Genomic DNA, 19,561 nt, shown 5'->3' with positions numbered 1-19,561 from the left:
AAAGTGGATACAAGGGTCTCCATGGAGTAATGTATGACGGCGTGGTTTTTATGCGTCTGCGAATGAATCAGTAAAGGCATTTTTAGTAACGCGAAGTGATAATAAATTATATACACGAGCCCGACACATGCAGGCCTCGGGGAGATACGTTCGTGATAAATTCGATGGATAATCGTTGCGGCTATCAGCTGTGTGCCGTGTAAAAAAAAAAACATTCTAACCGCATTCCTTTTTACTTCGCGTTTCCGTGCGCGATTCCTATCGATTATTTGGCGTTAATTTTTACCACGCTACAAAACAGAGAGAACCAGGTGTGTAAATGACTCGTGATATCTCTTTAATGAGATATGTTTTATTCAATTTCATAATTGTGTTCATACCACCCGCGAATTACTTTTATCGCGACGAAAGTGTCGTTTTGACGAGCTTACTGAGATAAACGTGTCATTTAGCACGTTTTAACTTTCGCTATACTTTTAATGACATTGCTTGAATTAATTATTCCTCGTGCAATCGAGTACTCGTGGCTGCAAGTAATGACCAACGCGTCACTTTTCCGAGAACACGCAGCATGAATGTAAGCTACGTCACGTAGTTTTGAAGTGCAAACCTTTGTCATGGGCGATGAGCACGCGTCCACTAACCCAGTTACAAGTTTAAGACTTCAAGTTAGATTAGCTGCTCCAAAATATACTCTCACCCATCATTGTTTTCGAAAAATTAAATTTTCAGTTACTCGATTAAAGGAAAAAGAGAAATGTAATGTACTATATATTAAAATAAACGATGTAATTACATTTCCTCTAATAATTATATCACTATACTAAACGTGATGAAGCGTTAGAAATAATCCAATTCGCAGTTAATATCATATCTTTCGTTTGTTTTGCATTATTAACATATTGCATTATTAAAATGAAAAGTCAGCTCGGCTAATAAATTTCATTATGTTATTATTTCCAATTCAGTGAAATGGCATAATTACTTTATTATTAGTTATATTAACAATAACTAATTAGTAATATTATTTGTATTTGTTGCAGGACGATTTCTGATCTATCCAACGGAAACAACAACAGGTAAGACGCACGATATTTTAATTAAATCTATTGCAAAACCAATAATTGCACGAGAAAGTAACTAAATTAAAATTTGTTCAACTCTATCAAATATTCTAGTCATTAATATGTATATAATATATATCACGTACGCGCGTGTCATTACTATATTATGTAATTTCAACGTTACGCATTGCGTGTTAAAAGGTAAAGCGTAAATGCAGTTTTTACTTGTGCTTTACGAGCGACGCTTTTATTCGACCATTTCGCTCGTGCGAAATTCGCGAATGCGAATTCCGGAGTGCGCTGCAAACTCGAGACTCGGAAAGATTCACGACGAGTGTCGAGAAGATTCCTGCGTCACGCAGAAATCGCGCGCAGGAGAAACGCAGCAGGAGAAACAAAGTGGATTACGCGTCATGTATACTTTCGCCGTTAAGACGAGAGTTTATTCCGCAGACGGTCTAATGTCGTAAGTTTACAGAGGACCTCCACAGAAGAGGCGGAGGAGAGGGGTGCTGCCTTCGGCTCTTAGGTATAGGTGTCAACGTTATAGGTTGGCTCTTTTCGCCAGGGCTTTCTCCGCGCGTCTTACCTCCTGTCCTCTCACCCCTCGAAAGGGGCGCTCACGACGTCCGTGTATTTCTCTCCTGCTGCTGCTCTTCCTACCTCCATCCTACCGCGCAATGCCCGAAGGTATGTTGCAGCTTACAGTCTCACTGTTTATCTTCAGCCGTGAGCTTTTGTGTTTGCACAAGCTCCCTGGCAGTACCAACCGCCACGTATCCACATCGACCTCGTCCTTCGCGGCCAGCCTCCGTGCAAGGCGAACTCTGCTGCGCGGTCCTGTATTTATTTAGTTTTTTCTCGGAGAGAGTTTGTGGATCCTGTAAGAGAAATGCTTAATTGCCGTAAGTGTCCGCGTCGCTGCACAGACCTTGGAAAAGCTTCTTCGCATTGTCTCATCTCGCGTGGATTTTTTTCCATTCCAAAGATTGAAATTCATGGAGGACGTAACGAGCGCGAATTTATTTGAATGAATTAATTTTAGCACCTTTCAGTCACGGTTCTCTATTTTATTTAATATTCCTTCAAAAAATGTAGTATTATTCGTTTGAATAAGTCCGATACATTTGGCGATATTTTCATATTTTTCTATCGCACTGCGGTATGAATTTTCACGGGCTGAAAATTTTTAAATCCTTTTATTATATATTCGTACACCTCTCTCTCTCTCTCTCTCTCTCTTCCTTTTTCATATCCATATTAATTGAAAGTGACGTCAAAATATATTCACGCTCTATCGTCGAGCTACACAGCAAGTGCCAGTTGAAAACATGTCTAACGGGCCGGTGTGAATGGATATTAGAAAAGTTTCCGCGAAATTCCGCACATCGACGAGCGACATCGCTGGCGTTGCGGTTTCGCGTTAAAAGAAACGTCTAAATTACTCGCGATAGCATCGAATTCAAAACCGGACGCGGCGCGATGCGCGCTGGTTAGCGCGGGTTAAAAAGCACGGTGCGGTGCGGCGCGGCGCAGCGGGCGATGTTCCGTGGTGGTAGTTTTTGCAATTAGCGATATCGGCTACGTCATCCGACACGTTCGGTCGGCACCGAACGACGCGATGCACCGGCTGGTGTGCGGGAGTGCGCACTTCGTAACGTCGTCGGTGCCGCCTGGCGTATCGCCAAATTTCCAGCTGACCCACCCTCTTCCCACATCCCCGTACCCTGCTGCTGCTGCTGGTGCTCCACCTGCCTGCCGTCGACTCCCGCGTTGTATATATATCGATGCCCAGGGCCATGCGCGTTATCAAACGATTTATATCGGTGTTTTGCAAAATTTGTGGAGGCAAGGCTTGCGACTGGCACAGGGTGCGCACCAGTCCCGCTCGGGGAATGCATTAAACGTTAACGGCGAAAATGGATAACGAGGGAGAGAAGCGGTGCGGCGCAGCGCCGTGCCGGCAAAGGGCGCCTCATGCATCGCCATGAGCCAAAAGATACCGCCGCGGCGTGTTATCGGGTTTAATCTAGGCTCGTTAATAACCTTTCGCTTTTGTACGCGCGTACGCCGCAGAGAGAAAGAGGAAGGGAGAGAGAAAGATAGAGAGAGAGATCTGGGGTGTACGCGCACTTCCACGCGCTCATTCGCGGCCAGACGAGGTTCAGAGATTTATGCCTGTCCTCGATAGCGCACCGCCGCCGTAACGCGAAAGTCCGGAAGCCACGCCTCGCATTTACCGCTAAAACGCGCACATCGTGGTCGTGATCTCGATGCCGCTTTTGACTATCCGTCTTCCTCGTGGGTGGACGCGCGTCGCTGGCAACGAACGAACGAACGAACGAACGAACGAACGAACGAACGAACGAACGTCGTCGTGGTCGTCGTCGTCGTCGGTGCGACCGTTCGCGATAACGTTCGCGAAAATATTCGTCCCGTTAGCGTAAGTCTCGCGCAGCGGGAGAGAGTCGCTGGAAAATCCTGATCCCGAATTTTCTCAGCGTCCGCCGGTAGCGGGAGATTCAACGGAAAATGGGACGTACGTTTCGCGTTAAGAGAAGTTCCAGGCCGCCGGGGATACGGAGGAGTCGGCGACGGCGGCTTAGCCCCGAAGTGATTGCGTAAAGGGCGCAGCTGCAGGCACATTCGAGGATTCTTCGGGGAATCCGGCCGAGCACCGTCGCCGGGATAACGTCGGAGAACAAAGAGCGGAGTAAGCTAAAATAATTGCCAATTACAAAACCGAGCTGGATATTAACATTATCTTGAGGAGGCACCGCAGCAGTCCGCCGACGTTACCTACAGCTGCAAGACGATGAGTTTCTTTGTGAAAATGTTTTTCCGCGTCTCACCGCCGGGGAAATCTCGAGGTGGAGCAGTTGCCGCATGCGTTTTCTTCCGCGATAACCGACTGCGCCCGCGCCGCCGCCGCCGCCGCCGCCGTCTCGCCGAGATAAAGAAGATCGTCCGCCTCCCGCACATCTGCTATGAACAATTATTACTACCGCTCGGAGCTTTCAACTTTTGAATATTCGTTGTAACGTGATTTTACCTTTACGAGTAGTGCGCGGAGAAATTCACTAATGCAAGAAATGAGAGATGAGACTTGAAAGCGTATACCCGCAATTGCGCGGATGCGAAGCAACGTGCTGCGCGCGTTTAATCTGGTTACACACAAGATACGGTAAAACGAAATGAGATATGGCAGATTCACGGTAATATAAGCACAATTGTGTAACGTGAAGATCCACGAAGGAATAATTTACCTTCTTTTGTTAGTCACGTAACTGCAGTTGACATACTGAACAAATATATTTCACAGATACGATATCATGTATATAGTAATTACCATTAGGTCATTAGATTCGAATGATTTTTTTAGCAAAAATGACAATCTTCATAATTTCCGGCTACATACGTAACTGATATAAAGCGATATCGGAAATGTCACTATTGTGCTGCTCTTTCCCGTGCAGCAATCTATCAACAGATTTTCCAGTTGGGATTTGTTTCTTCTTTCATCCTCTCCGCTTGCTCTCGAGCGTACAATCCCGAACCAGAGTCAAATCCTCGCGACTCGGCTATCGCGCGAGGAAAATTGCCGATTAAATCGTATTTTTTTAAATTAGTCTCGATTTAACTTTAGATATATTACTCCTGCCTTTAACGGTGACGGCGGAAAAAATTACAAATGACGCGACACGAAGCGATTGTAGTCGTCGTGTTCAGGCAATTATCGGACGGAATTCAACATATTTGTACCGGAACAGTTCTGTCACAAATAAATATGAGCGACAGGTTTCCGACAGGGAAATAACGAGATTCCTCGACCGCAATTCTGCGTTGCCGGCCATTATTTTCCATTAATCCGCTATGGCAGGGAAAACCCGACCCCGGATTGAAGAGTCACTCGTCTTTCTCATTCGGATTTCCGAGACAATCCTGCCTCGATTTCATTCAAGATAAAAGCGAAGAAGTAAGTACAAAGAAAAAAAAAGGAAGACGTATACCGTTTGCAAAGGGGGCCCTCCCTCGAGTCCGCAGACTCAGCCTAAGATTGTTCGGAAAACGCGTTTGTATTAATTAAAACGTAATTAATCAGAATTAAATTGACTCGGCCGGGTGCGAGAAGGGGCGGGCGCGAGACGACGAAGGAAATTGATTGGTAGAAATGGAAGAAGAATAGCGTGGTGGCGGCAACTTTTCTCAACGGATCGTCCACTAATTCCGCGTATTTTCGCGATCCCGGCTTTCCAAATCGAGACTAATGTAAATATTTCACGAACATCCAATTAGTCTAAGAAGAGTCTAACAAATTAATTCAGCAGTGTTCGATGATCCTTTGCGAAATTAAACTTCAATTACTCTGGCCTCTGGAATCTAGATCGAGAAGCAAAAATGTACGAGATACTTGCATCGAGAATCCTCGAAATAGACGTAAAGCCATCTTCTCCACGTACAGCTGTATTAGCGTACAGAGCGACACGTTTTCCACGCCAGCCGTGCATTCGTTGAAAAACGTCGTCGAAAAAGGGGATAAAAGAACATTTTGATTCGCGCACTTTCATATCGGTTTGCGAAATTGCGCCAGTGTGGTTTTCCGATTGTCGAAGGGCCGCGGACATGCAGTTTTACGTGTAAAATTCAAGGTGTTCAACACATCGCGGCACGATGCGGGAGTACACAATCGCTAAAGCATTTATAAAGTTCCTTCAATCGCGCGGTTCATGGACATTTTAAGAGTCGGCCGACTTGCCCGCGGTTCTTACATCGGTCTACGGTGGGAAGTTCGGGGTTAACTACGGCGAAACTATTCAACATTTTTTCCCCGTTAATTAAATACCGTTCTTGTAATGGAGTTAAAAGAGTCGCGGCGCTTTAAAATGTTAAATGGGAATTGGGTCGCAAACGTACCGTTAAACTCGTTTTTTTTTCCATTACTTCCTATAAACGCGTTTGGTCGATGTTCAGTATTTTCATTTTCGAGCGTTTGCGAAACATTGTTGTGGCCGTAACTTGGCATTGCTTTTCGACTTTTTTTTTTTTTAACAAACAGCTGTTGACAGCTCGGCCGACCTGCTACAAGTGAATTTAAACGCGCATTCCTCTGTCAGCGGTTGCAAATGTTAAGCGTATCAAAATCAATGTTTCGCGGAAATTCCGCAAAATTCATTGCAAACAGTATAAGCGATGCATACTTAAATTTTTAAAGCTCGCGAAGAGTGAAGTACAATTCCAGCCGCACAGTAGTGTCACAAAAATATCATGCGGTAACTGCATTGTATATCTTTTTTTATATAATCTGTTCGTTTTATACGTTATACCCATTAGTATAACTCCAATACTAAAACACATCTATTGCTATTTCCCGCCGCACCTGGCGTACGATTTCGACGTTCGGGAAAAGCACTCGCGGCGAGGGCAATTCAGGAAATACACGTTCGATGTGGCGGAAACGCGATCGCCGACGTAAGTACTTGCAATCGCGCGCGCTCGCACGTGCCCAAAACTCTCGTGGCGTTACTTTCTCGCGCGACTTACCGGGGAGCAATAAAGGCAAACGACGCGCCGGGCCGCGCCGGACCGCGCCGGGCCGCGCCGGGCCGCGCCGGGCCGCGCCGCGCAGCGTCGTGCGCCGCGCCGTGCGATTTATTATCTCGCGGTAAGCCCGCCGACTCTCGAATGAATTGCTCGGTCGCAACTTTTTCGTAAGGTCCTCGGGAGAACAAAGCCCGACTATAGATACCGTGTGATCGGAAGGACAATAGAATTAATGGCCGGCGAGGAGCGCTCGAGAGAGAATTTTTCCGCCCGCCATCGTGCCACAGGGTCGTCCACCTCTTCCCCGCCCCGCCTTTGCCCGTTGCCCCTCACGGCGTGAAATAACGGCTTGCCGCTACGCCGATGTTGGATATCGAGGTGGCGGAGGCGGCGGCGGCGGCGGCGGCGGTCGATTCGGGAGAGACTTCAGCGGGAATTCCGACGTTGGACGTGTCCAAACGTTATCGGAGGGCGGTCATCGCTGAACGCCACCGGAATATAGAGACCGGGGACCGGACGCTACTCCGTTTCGTGCACATTTCCTCTCTCTCGTCAACGGACCCTACCGTGAGAGGCGAATGAAAATGCCCTCCCGCGTCCCTCCCTGATCTTCCTGGAAGGAACTATATCGTATGGAGTGTATGTTTTCGCAGCCGCGACGTAATGTAATATTAAACGAGTCTCCCCCTCGCCCTCGCCCTCGCCACGGCCGTCCGTTCGCTCGACGGACATTGTCCCGGGTCGATTTGGTACGCGGATGGGGTTGACGGAGGAGAGAATAGATCGTTGGAATCGCGTTCGTTGGAATCGCGTTATAAGACGGAACGCGATGAGCCGTTATCTCGAATTTATCGAGGATTCGACGGATAGGCAGGGGAACGCGCTCTCGTTTTAAAGGACATTGGTTGCCACGCTGCTGCTGCTGCTGCTGCTGTTGATGGTGGTGCTAGTGGTGGTAGTGGTGGTGGTGGTGGTGAAAAGGCCGCGAATAAATTGTGCCCGCGGAAGCGGATAACGCGTGAATCTAGAACGCCGGGGAGAGAAATCTGGTAAAAAGCAATGTCGTGTGTTGTCTGGGTTATAGCTTGCTCGAAAATACAGCTTCGTTGAGATCAATAAAACCTCAATCCCGCTTCTGGCCCGCGGCTAACGGCGTTCCCGAGAAAGCTCTCGCGCCTTTTATCCGCTTCTCGATCGTGTGCACCGCTGGGAGTGTATATTAAGTGGCACTAGCATCGATTAAACTCAATTCTTTTTATTTTCTTCAATCACGCCAATTTATTCCCCGGTTGTTTATCGTGCGAATTTAAACATATGGACGCCCATATTCATATCGTGCGCGTCGCCGATTTCGTCGATTAAATCGATCGTAAAACCATCGAGTATTATTCAAGCGAAGAACATTCACGCGATCGCGAATACTTGACGTACGTGCGCGATCGCTGGTGGATTAAATTCACTAGTTACACTAATATTAACCGAGACAATCGTGTTTTAGCGACGAAAGTCGCAGCGCGATGACCAAGAATCAATAGAATCTATGAACGTGCCAGGAATCTTCTGACCTACGTGCCTCAGTTCGACGAAACAACCGCAATCGGATCCTGTGGCAGCGATTACGCCATAGCAGCCGCAAAAGCGCTTTAACCGAATGCACGTTCGCGGCGTTACGCCGACATTGGCGCACAGCCACTCGAAACGACGACACTCGTAGCCGACCGAGCGAATCGCATTAATGATGGTTACCGGAACAGCGGACGAGGATGCTTTATCGTGCTCCAGCGCCGCGCCGCCGTATGCGGACGGACAAGAAGCCGTGAGCGGATAATTATACGGAAGTTTCCAATTACGGATAACGCCGTAGCGAGTAACCGTAGGTGTTAGCAGTCAGCCGCTATCTAATCCCGAATCGAGTGGGGTCCTAGGACCTCCAAGCAGACGTCGTGTGCATTAAGAGGATAAGCCGCATCGTGATCGTAGATTAAGCGCGTAACGCCGCGTGACATTAACCGTCGCTATTGCGCTACGCATTGGAGCACGACAGCTCGCGAATTTGTGAAACCTCCTAGAGGAACTCCACTGTCTATACTGTATTACATTGATTTGCAAAGGTATCGTATGACACGAATCCAGTATTTATATGTAGAAAAAGTTTATAATATGGAGATCGTTATTATCGCGTTGCCTCGTCGATACTTTTGCAGCTAATCAATGCATTTAACTTTTCTTTTTAATATTCTGCTATAAAAGCACGAAGATACTCCACGCTAATTATAACAAATAAGCTTATCGTGTCATTTGAATTATGACATTTTAAATCGCGAAAGTAACATGTTAGATAGTTAAGGACTGAATGTGAATTCGATTTCGTTGAAATTGGCGTTTTGCCCAGTAACCTTTTCCTCGATGTGTAAGGTGTATTGAGCGTGACCATCGCAGAAATGATTATGTGCGTGCATATACGTTCAGTGAACCAAAATGGCCTTTCGGAGATTCCGAGCTAAAAAGAACGTTAATCTTAATGAGCTGGCCCACCGCCAGTTCCTTGTCCGATAGACCAGCCCCACCCTGCGACTCGAGTCAATTTGTTCGGCCATAGACTTTTGGATACAAGCACCCGTCGTTCGGTAATGATGAAAAAAGAAAAAAAAATTCATTATGTGCGGTCATTTTAGCGCAATATTACTCGCTAAAACTGAAACTTTAACAAATTTCATTTCTCGTGTGCATCACTTTTTTTTGTAAAAGTGATAGAATGCCTTCGAGCATAAAAAACGTGTACGCTTGAAGTAAACATAGAGTCAATAAATACTGCTAATAATACAGTTTCTCGATCGTGACCCATTTACGTGAATCTCACTCGCACTATAATTAAGTATGCAGATATATACACGGCAACGTTTCCGTGGGCTCTCCCACGTGCGCGCGCGCGCGCGCGAGCGTTTGCTTCGGAAACTATTGCAAACTATGATCCAAGTTTATGCGATATACGAACACAGCCGGCAGAGAAATCCGAAGAACGAGGAGCGGAATTACAAGTATTACGTTGATATCGTCTCGCGACCTTATCGATCGTTCGAAATCCCTTTCCGTAGAATGCAATTTGGAGTATTCGTTGGCTCTTTCCCGTTTCGTTACCCCCCGATGATGGATTACCCCATTACGAGCGGATTCCTTCTCCTTTTTTTCCCTCCTTTTTTTTTAACAGGTCCCTCCGAGCTGACCCAGTATCACGTGGCATAATAATAGCCGTGTGCCGGCGCACGCCAGAGTGGCTCGGCCCACTTGTTCCTTGAAACAATAGGACGTTACTTTGTTTTCTGACGTACCGTCGTTTCGGGCCGGCGAGCATACGCGGAATCTAATCCATATCCTGGCGAGGATGAAATTTACTACTTTAATAACACCGCGCACCGCTAACCCGGGCGCGAGTATACGTACGTACGAATACACCGCGACCGTGCCGCCGGCGTACCAATGTTCTCCAACTTCCATCCAGCCTCTGTCCGACAGACGGGAACGATTTCGACTATTTGGGTCAAGTTGTACCCGTTGTTTGCTAGTGACCATGTAACGCGCGCGGCCGTTACCGCTGGCTGCAAAACGTAAATCCGGTACAACCGTGGCAACTTGTTCCCTGTCGGAACGGAAAGTAGCATCGCTAATTTAACGACGTAGCACGATGCCGCGGTGTTCGTTACCTGTGAGCAATGATATTTCTGCGGCGCGAAACAATGTCGAGACGCACATTCGCTGACGAATTGCACGAAAATACCCAAGTACGTGAGCTTCAAATCGCTGACGCGAACGGCGAACGTCAGCATAACGTGATGGCAGACGTGGATTATTCATTGAATAAAGAATTCTACGTGGCGTTGCAGCTTCGTATTAGAATAAATGCGGTTATAATTTAGTCCCGTCTAATATTCATCATAGCAATAATTTAAATTGCATCATTTATTAAAACAGTTTATTAATTTTGCACACGAAAAAGAGGAGTTTTGATCAACTATTTAAAAGTTTAGCTAGACAGATCTGAAAATATTTCGTTGTTCCATCAAAATAGTTATGTAAGACGTGCAAAGTGATAAAAGCTGCAAAGACTTCCAGCGATCATTCTGGACGCTCTACATAATTATTTTGAGAATCCGACAAAAATTGTTTTCAGAACTCTGCGCCCAGCTTTTTCTGGATGCTCCAGCAAAATCGGTCCATCGTATAATTATCTTCTCTATTGTGATCTTCTTCCATATAAAATATTACTATTCTCTCTGAAAATATATTTGTTATGCAAGTGCAAACAAATATACTGCATTGGCGCCGTACTTTATCATTGGTAAAATTTAATAGTCAGCTAAATTTGAGGGTAACATCTTTACGAGAAAGCGTATTGGGAAAGAAGTTTCCACGAAAATCGGGAAAAGACGAAGTACGGATTCGGGATGGGCTATTTTCACTCGTATACACACGTGCCCTATAAGGGCGCAGATTGGGGTGAAGGGGCCGCTCCTTTATTTTCCTTACCTGCGTGGGACGGTCACGTGCCGCGACGCACAAAGGAGCGGGAAAGAAGCGAAGGGAGACGAGGGAGGGAACGAAAGGAGAAGAAAGAGAGCGATACACGATGTTAGGGTGGATCCTGGATACATAACGTAACGGATGGACAGGCAAGCTAAGGCTAGATGGGTAAGGCTATACTCCAAAGCTAAACTACTTTGCCCCAAGCAAGACGGGGGGCTGCGGGGCTTGAGTGCTAGCCGCTTGTTCTGTAATCCAATAGAGACCCTAAGACCTTTCCCACTCCACCGCCAATATAGGTACACACGCCGATAGGTACACCCTATGTACATCGGATACGTATGTAAATTTCAATATGGCGCGTCGAGTCTGCGCGTTTTTCTACCATCTGCCTAGCGTCTAGGTTGACCGAAAACAATCCACGATACCGGATGGAAATCCACGATACCGGATGGAAATCCAGATGATACTGGGAGCGTTGCGAACGATGGAAAAAGGATTCGCTAGCGTGGACCCTTTGGGCACTTGAGATTTTCGAAATGTGCGGAATATGCGAAACTTATAGACGACACTCTGGGTGACCGACCCCTAGATGTTTTAGAGCGAGGAAACGTGCAATGATTTCCAAATATCCCGCAGCATGCAGGATGATTGGATAAGGCGTTCGCAAGCTGATACATTATTTATATTTATGCGAACGTAACTCTCTTATTCGATATTATGAAAACTGTGAATATGCCACACAAATGTGCCGTCGCGATGGAAATTCAAATCGCTATTTATATAAATGCGCTCCAGGCGATGGTATTTTGGTACTTGCTTAATGTAACCATTATTGACGGAAAGAAATTAACGAAATGACCAAATTTACGAATTATCAATCATCCACAATTAAAATAATTATAAATTAATTATAAAATCGATTTGTGCTATTTCAATCGAACGTTAAATACATGGTTAAATGTCTTTTGTATATTGAGATACAGCTTTACATCACCCATGTACACATTTAACCCAAGAATAGTTATCTAGAGTGATTTTTATATGACAATAGCGTGAAAATTAAGCTCACGTAAAACAATTTTTTTTTATCGATTCAAAATTCATATCTATTTTTTGTTTAAAAATGTAATTTAATTTATACAATATACAGTAGTGATATATATTCATTATACTGATTTAAAACTAGTTGGAGTGTAGAAATGATCAAAGTGATCGTTTACATTATAAAGTCAGTCAAGTACGATAAGAGTTTAAATTATAAATTAAAAATAATAATATGAGTTTAATTGCAATGTTTGAGTTAAAATGTACTATAAACCATTAATATCGTTACGTTTATACGATATAAAAAGCTTATATCACGTTTCTACATAAATGTTTGTTTTTATTGAAAAATACTTCATGTCATTTTTATATTTATATAATATAATAAACAAATATAATAAAAATAAAACGTTTTTAATAATTCTGGAACAGTAAATAATATAAATGACTTTAGCTATTTATTTTAAATTAGTATAAAATGAATATTATATTTTTTTAAATAACTATTCTTTATGAACCTTTAAATATATAATTTCATATCGCATCACAAGAACGTTTCATTATTAATATCTTCATATTTTAGAAATACTGTGTCACAATATGCTGCTGAATGTGCTTCTTTTATTAAACATTTTCTTAGTTTCTTTTTACGTTTTCGGGCAATATTGACTAAATCGAGACACATGTCCTTAAGTGTTAATAAATTAATAGAACACAATCATGTATTGTAGTTAACAATAATGACTTTTAATTGGAGTTATAAATTGTTCCAGATGATCGTTCCTATGAAAAAAAGCTTACATTCTCGGATTAAAGATTGTTATTATTAATAATAATAAATATCACAGCATCCTAATTTGTAAATTACCTTCGTAGCTGATTACATTTTAAACAGTTGCATTTGTCTGACCTCATTTACTATCCGCACATAAAATCCGAGGGTAATACGTATATAATGCGTTTCCCTAAATACCACTTTCAGCGAGATGCATGTACCTTTATTGCATTCGTTGTTAAATATAAAATCTTTTTATATAAAACTTTTTTTATAGAAGAGAATTGTAAAATATCATTTTATCAATGAATAACTATTTACGACTGTTTAGTAAATTTAAAAACGTTTTTATGTAAACATCGATATAACAACGTCAATATATTCGTTACACAAGAAATTTTGAATGTTTACAATGCTTACAACGAAAGAATTACATGAAGGAGTTACTATAAAATTTTCGATATAGAAAAGTGTCTCGTCAGCAGAATTCGTAGTATTAGAAGCCCATATCACGTAGTAGTTCATCAGCGGTAGAATTGGCTACTCTTCTCGGGCATCAAGTTTTCTTGACCTGAAAACTTGAAACCCATGCTGCTTACGTAAGAATGCAACCGAGAATGGTGCCATTTACTGCATCATCTCAAGAAAAATAGTGTTACATAATGCGAATAACTTAAAAATTCACCTCTGCTATAATTACAATCGTATGACACAAATTTATCATATTGTCGCGCGATTGGTAACAAGGTTATAAAGCATGAAATCAGTTATCTTCGAGATTTAAATGCATGATTATTATTGTACATTACCTGAATGTTTTATCTTTAATAAATTAATTGCGCTGAAATAACCAGAAAAAGTTTTAAAACCTAACAAAATTTGCATTTATGAAATTTCTGTTGAAATTTCATAAATGCAAATTTGTAAGATCAATAGAAGCTTATAACTCATTAATTCTCGTCTGTAATAAATTATGAAACAGAGATATTGAAGAATGTGACATTGGGTTTTCTATGAAAAATAATAATCTAATCTGAAGCATGTATTCTTTGTAAATAAATACATCAATATTCGAGTTGCTGGAAGGATAAAACAGGAATATCCTGTGAATTATCCCGTACTTTGCAGTGTACCGACACGGGTGTCCTACCCCTGCATGGACAGGGGTAGTTTTACTCGAGGTAGTCGGTAAGGAAGGATGGCTCACGGCAAAGGGTGGCGTTGCCGATGGAGTATTCGAAAACTCTGTGCACACAGCGCACTCGGACTGAAACTCGAGCGATGGGGTTAGCAGTAATTTTTTGCCATAACGCACCAGCAACGATAACATCCTGTTTACGTAATCGTTTGCCGATAATTTTCCCAAGATGCTTAGCAGTATTGATAATAAATAAGCATAATATGTCATAAAACTGTTAATCGCAAATAAAATTAATGCTTTGAGATACACACGTGGTCAATTGGGAAGGCCGTTCTTACACTCAACTCTGTATTTGTCCGGTGTATACTGAATTATACTAATTATTTAAGCCTAGAGCAACATGACGCTTACGGAAGGGAATGGATACTCCGCGTTTACTGATAAAGTAATTCTTGGATACCAAACGCTTCCAATCGAGCGCTCGTGGGAGTGAACTTGCCGTGCACGATTTTGTGTGCCGTATTTTACTGCGTCGCTGCTCGTAAAAGCTCGGATGCGAACCCCGTCGTTCCGGAATATCGATTTCACGGCTGCAGATATTCCTGCACGTGTCTTAGCTCGTGCCGGCACTTCCCAGTCGTAAATGCGAGGCTCCCGCACCCTCCGCGGCGGTCGCCGACGAAGTCGGGTCAGACGTCAGGAATGAGTGACAGTCGTGCCGAGCCATTTTCTCGTGTATAACGGCCCGACACCTTGCAATAAGAAGGCATGACACAGAAGGCCAGGAATGGCCGATGGCTCTGACAGGTGCGCGCGCAGGCGAAGATAGACTCTCGATGCTATAGACGTTCCCATTGTGTCTTATTCCTGGGTTATCATTATCGTTCTGTCTTCACCTACACTGTGAATTATATATACGTCAAAGCATACGATGCAAACGCTGCGAGACGCTCGTCATCGCGTTTCAAAGCTTTCGCCGTGTTACATTACATAGAGACACTGTCATTCCCCAGTTCCGTTCGTCCATTTTTAACACTGCCGCTATGTCGCGAGTCATTTCCGTCTCGATTTTAAATTTAAAAGCAACAGAGTGAGCGCGCTCGTGTAAGTAATCCGTATTGACTTCGCTCCGCCGGCAGATTAATCATATAACGATACAATAAATTTGCTATTTCTCAACGTGAATACAAACAGCAAAACACAATCGCTTGTCGGAAAAGTTATCCGCGTATATTTCACGGGTGGGACAAAAATGTGCATGTGATAAAAAGCATGTAAACATTATGGATTCATGAATTATAAATATAATGCATTTCCGTTACATTTCTACTCATAAATAGTGTATATCACCAAGGATGTGAGAACGAAAGGGTAGCGGGTTATCCATCGATAGGCACATAAAGTAAATCAAGTGAATAAGACGATAACGATTGCTCTGAAGCATTGTATTGTCCAATAACACTGACTAATGGGACATGAAATGGTGTATGGTCATAGCATCAATCAACAAGACCGTACTTGTTTCAATTATTACAAACTATACGGAATGTTATCAATGTCGATATAAATGAGGACGAGCACGTGAGTCTAGAGTTAAATGACTCGAGTCTTTGCCTTTACGGCGCATAAGATAATTACTCCATTTCTAAAATAGTACATTATTTAGCCTACGTTGATGAACTTGAATTGTCGGAGACTCTCTAATGATATATCGAGAGAACATTCAATAGCGAACCGACTTAAGGAACACAAGAATTTAGAAATGTGTAAAATTTTAATATTATTATACGCGTATTTAATAAAAATTATTGAAAAGGAAATTCATCAATTACTTTAATTATATTTTTAAAAAGATCGGTGAAAAGAGCTGAAATATTGCGTATTCATGCAGGCTGTTTTTTTTTTATAAACTTGAAAAATAGCACGGAGGAAGATTGACAATACCTATGTCTCGCCTGAGAAGGTAAAAAAGGCGAGGGGTGCGCTCCGGATCGAACTCCTCGCACTTCTTTTTCCACTGACATTGGAGAGTGATTAAAAACTTGATCCTACCGCGCTGCTCCATCTTTATCCGTCCACCCATCCATCGTCCTTCGAGTTCGTTTTACTCGACCTCCAACCTTTCGTTTACGATATAGGATAGCGGACAATATGGCGGAGTAATTGTTGTTCAGAGGGAATTCAGGGACGATAAGCAAGGGGGGGCGACTGGTATGGCAACACGAACGAGAGTAGGAGAGAGGCTCGACGCGGTGTCGGATTACTTCTGGCATTGTGAAGTCCAGACATGGGGAAGAAGAAGAGAAAGCACAACGACTTGGGGTGGAGGTGTATAAGAACAGCGATACGAGAGCGGGAACGGTGGATAAGACGGAGGAGATAGGCAAGACAGCGGGGACGAGTCCGAAGCAGAAGCGGGACGAAGAAGCGGAAGAAGAAGAAGAAGTTATTAGAAATACCGTAAAAGAGAGTACAATACCACATCCACCTCGGAGTAAAAGAGTGAGGATGCGAAGGTGGATTCACCCTAGTTCGTTCTACCGCCCCCCTTCCATCGGGCTTCCTCGTGTATCCCAGACCTCCTCGGAGGAGTCGGCTTTCGTGGGACGTCGACAGAATCGAGATGGCGCGAGGGAACGTCGCTGACGAGAGAAAAAGAGAGAAGCGAGAAAGAGAGAAAGAGAGAGAGAGAGAGGGAATCTCTGTATCTTGGCGCTTCCTTTATTTGCCGCGATTTATTTTATGGTACACACGCGCGCACTAACAGCGACCGGGCTACACACAGGCGAGCAGGGTCCTCGGTACTGTGTGCCCGGCCGAGTGGAAAAATGTGATATTCTCTGACAAATGGACGGTGGCGGCTCGTGGCAGAGATGTACGTTTAAATGCGATTGTTTATTTCGTGCTCGATTGCCCGCTAATACCAATTTGTGATGTTCCGCCGGTTTATCGCTCTTAGCCGCGACGTCCCGACGGAGCTAAAAAGCATTGCAGCTCTGACGGAATGTAATCTCCTCCGTGTAATTCAAACATATCTATGCAATATTAATACGCGGAGAGTCTGCGTATTCGACATACGATATTGATGAAATCGAACTAATGTTTGCAAAGGCGTTTAAAGTTACAAAATAATGTATGCTTCTGTGTGCCGAGGAAGAAAAATAATTTTCCATGCACGCTCATTTAAAGCTCATCGCGTGCACAGCCGCGAGTTAATAAACATACAATTTACATGACCAACCTAATAGTTACGCCTTGTCATAACTGTCGCACATTATGCTATATACGCAATTTCATACATCTCTACCATTAGACATTACACGCGTATGTATTATCGTGCCCAGCCAGCCTGGTCAATACCCTCCTACTGCACACACTTATACCTGGACAAGCCCGTCCCATTGTCACATTACTTATATTCTCACTGGTCTCATCAATAATTTCATGCACTATGCAATTTCATTCATCAGAAACATCTTATCGCGTCTCGATAATATATTCTAATCTACAGATTATCTCTGTTATTAGATTGCTAGGTAATCACAAGTTTCTATTGGAGCGAATGTATCTTGCAAGGAAACTGCCTTACGATGATGACGTAAAATTTAATATGAATAACTCTGAAGAAAGAGCTCAAAGGTTATCGCACTGATGCTAGATTTTGAAACCATATCATGGATGGTATTAATGACGTTTTATAGTAGAATTGCTATTGTTTTCAACGACAAAAGGATATTTGCGGTGAGGAATGCAGACGTGGACCTCGTAAGTGCGAAACGAGGGAGACCTTTCTGGGGTGTTGGTCAGTTGTCAAAGGGGTGTCGGGGCGAAGGAAAGGAATGAGATATCGATGCTAGGCTAGGCGGGCATAGTGGGTAGTATAGGTGGTCGTAATTGTTATCCGATCGAGACCAAGGGAAAGGGTCGCCGAAGGATGGATGTGACGTCATCGGGAACAGGTTCACCTATAATTGGATTTATGATCGGTGTACCTCCGTCTACGCTCGCAGGCACGAAAATATATTATTCAAGCGTTCTGATCGTGAGTTTGTGACATTTATCAGCGCAAACACGTGCGCGTGTAACTTTTTACGTTGCGTGGACGTCTCGAAGAATTAATAATTCTATTTTCTGTTTTAATATTAATCAGAAACAATATTCAGTGAGTTTCAACTTGATATTTGATCAACATTGAAAAGTTATGAAATCAAACTAGACAAGATATATTTAAGAAATAAATATATAATATAAGTTAAACGTAGCAAACGGTAGTATTTGCCTGATTTTGAATATACCGAGAATGTATGTACATGAGCATATATATGTGCGCGCGCGCGCGCGATTCGCGTTTACAGCGCAATCATGGCACGATCGGGGAAAGTTTTAATTACCGGTATCAATTCGCATAACTCGCGCAGAGCCGAGAATTCAAGGCTTCTCCAGACACGCTGAATGAAGTTCAGACGTGGCGCATATCGCTGTACGTCGGCAGAATCATTTCTCACAAGTTTTAATTGCCGCTGCCTATTAATACGACGATTACGGTAATGATATCTGCGTTCATTAAAAGAGGATACAGAAATATTTTAGTCTTCAGAAAAAAGAACTTTGAAAATAAGAATGGTCTAGCATGTGACAATAAAACAAAGTGCTCTTGCTAGCTCGTAACATTGATAAGATAAATCAAGTCTATTTATACATCTTCTCATTGGCCGTGCGCGTAGCTATTCTCAATCGTTGACTTAACTCAATATGCGCGGTATATATAGTGGGAACACATCACACTAATTTCACAGTGATATGCTTTGTGCCTGCGCCAACTGAATTGCACTGATTGTATTCTCATGCAAAATATGTCGTTCCCATTGACTACATTGTTCTGTCCAATTATTACCGATTATATGGCAATGTAGTTGTTAATAAATGCGCACATCTTTCTACTTTGCAAAGAAAGACAATTTCCTTGATATTTCTACATTATTCGTTATTCATTAAATAATTCAAAGCAGTTTTTTAAAGCAGTAAAAAAATTTTTATATGGCACGCAAATGTGTTCGTCTAGCGCTTGAGAATATATCTGAGCAATCATTTGATATCAATATTGTTTTGCGTAACATGAATGATTGCCGGACTAGTCCATTATAATTTGATGTAACGCGCTTGCTGAAATGCAAAGAATCATTTTTCATCTCGCGATAGAAACATAATCAGATTTCGTAACGTTGGGACTATCTATCTACACTCGAGAGGGCCTTCCTCTAATCTTTTTCAATAGTTAATAGGATCAGAACGTTAATCAATCAAGCGCGAGGCAATTAACGTAACCTTTTGACAGGCGTTCTGTCCAAGATGCGAGCATCTGACGTGGATTTCTTTAATCAGTCACCCTCAATGCGGGAAGTAAAGAGACGATGGGACACGAAGAAAGGAAGAGAAAGACGAACAGAAAATAAGTTGTAGCACAAAATGAATCGC

The 19,561-nt window shown here is 43.1% G+C and overlaps 1 protein-coding gene across 5 annotated transcripts in view; it reads left to right on the top strand.

Annotated features, from left to right (window-relative positions):
* Positions 1-19,561, top strand: part of LOC105196443 (teneurin-a) — a 480,887-nt gene that overhangs the window by 114,337 nt on the left and 346,989 nt on the right. For all 5 annotated transcript variants that reach the window (XM_039446048.1, XM_039446047.1, XM_039446051.1 and 2 more), the window contains exon 2: positions 1,044-1,079. The gene's annotated coding sequence lies outside the window, so the exon portion shown is untranslated. The remainder of the gene's footprint in view (positions 1-1,043; positions 1,080-19,561) is intronic.

Source organism: Solenopsis invicta, chromosome 2 (assembly GCF_016802725.1).
Source record: "Solenopsis invicta isolate M01_SB chromosome 2, UNIL_Sinv_3.0, whole genome shotgun sequence".
NCBI lineage: Eukaryota > Metazoa > Arthropoda > Insecta > Hymenoptera > Formicidae > Solenopsis > Solenopsis invicta.
Note: the sequence above shows the minus strand (reverse complement) of the source record. Positions and strands in the feature narration are given on the sequence as shown.